The sequence below is a fragment of the Felis catus genome, chromosome D4 (assembly GCF_018350175.1).
Source record: "Felis catus isolate Fca126 chromosome D4, F.catus_Fca126_mat1.0, whole genome shotgun sequence".
Lineage (NCBI taxonomy): Eukaryota > Metazoa > Chordata > Mammalia > Carnivora > Felidae > Felis > Felis catus.
This window is the reverse complement of record NC_058380.1, coordinates 85401454-85402563: the sequence shown is the minus strand read 5'-3', so window position 1 is coordinate 85402563 and position 1110 is coordinate 85401454. Positions and strand designations below refer to the sequence as shown.

Here is a 1110-nt window from a genome sequence, read left to right as displayed (position 1 = left end):
TCTCCCCCCAGTCATGCTCTCTCTTAAAAAAAAAAAAAAATCATTCCTAGAGTTTCTGCCTCTCTGAGCAAAGGGATCAGTGGAAGGACCAGCCAGAGGTAGAGCTGGAAGGGTAAGCAAGGGTTAGATGGTGAAAAGTCATGGGGACCATGGGAGTTTTTTGTTTTGTTTTGTTTTTTAATTGAGATATAATTTGCGTACCGTAAGCTTCATGTTTTTAAAGTGTACAATTCAACTGTTTCCGGCACCTTCATAAAGTTGTGCAACCATCCCCACTATTGCATTCCAGAACATTTTCATCACCCCCAAAAGAAACCCCGTGTCATTAGCAATCACTCCCCATCCTTTCCTTCCTTGAGCCTCTGGAAACTGTTAATCTACTTTTTTGTCTCTTTGAATTTGCCTGTTTTAGACATTTCACATAAATGGACTCATACAATATGTGGCCTTTTGTGTCTGACTGCTTTCACTTAGCATAAGGCTTTCAAGGTTCATTCATGTTGTCACATATATTGGTACTTTTTTTTTTTTAATGTATCACAAATTTGCATGGCATCCACGTGCAGGGGACATGCTGATCTTTTCTGTATTGTTCCAATTTTAGTATTTGTGCTGCTGAAGCGAGCACTATTGGTACTTTTAAAGAGAATCACTGAATAATATTTCATTGTATGGACACACTACATTTTGTTTATCCATTCATCTGTTAAAAGCCATTTGCTCGCCTTTTGCCTATTAAGAATCACGCTGCCACAGAGCATGGGCATGTACAAGTTTTGCGTGGACATCACATGTTTCCAGATCTCTTGGGTATATACTTGGAAGTGAAATTGCTGGGTCATATGGTAATTCTATGCTTAATTTTTTTTTAAATTTTTTTTTAACGTTTATTTATTTTTGAGACAGAGACAGAGCATGAACAGGGGAGGGGCAGAGAGAGAGGGAGACACAGAATCTGAAACAGGCTCCAGGCTCTGAGCCATCAGCCCAGAGCCTGATGCGGGGCTCGAACTCACGGACCGCGAGATCGTGACCTGAGCTGAAGTCGGACGCTTAACCGACTGAGCCACCCAGGCGCCCCAATTTTTTTTTTTAATTTTTAAAAAGATT

General features: G+C 40.5%; 1 non-coding gene across 1 annotated transcript; it reads right to left on the bottom strand.

Moving 5' to 3' along the window:
• Positions 1–521: 521 nt before the first annotated feature.
• On the bottom strand, positions 522–628 carry LOC111557715. Its single transcript, XR_002737942.2, has one exon. It is a non-coding gene; the product is annotated as a U6 spliceosomal RNA (small nuclear RNA).
• Positions 629–1110: the final 482 nt, after the last annotated feature.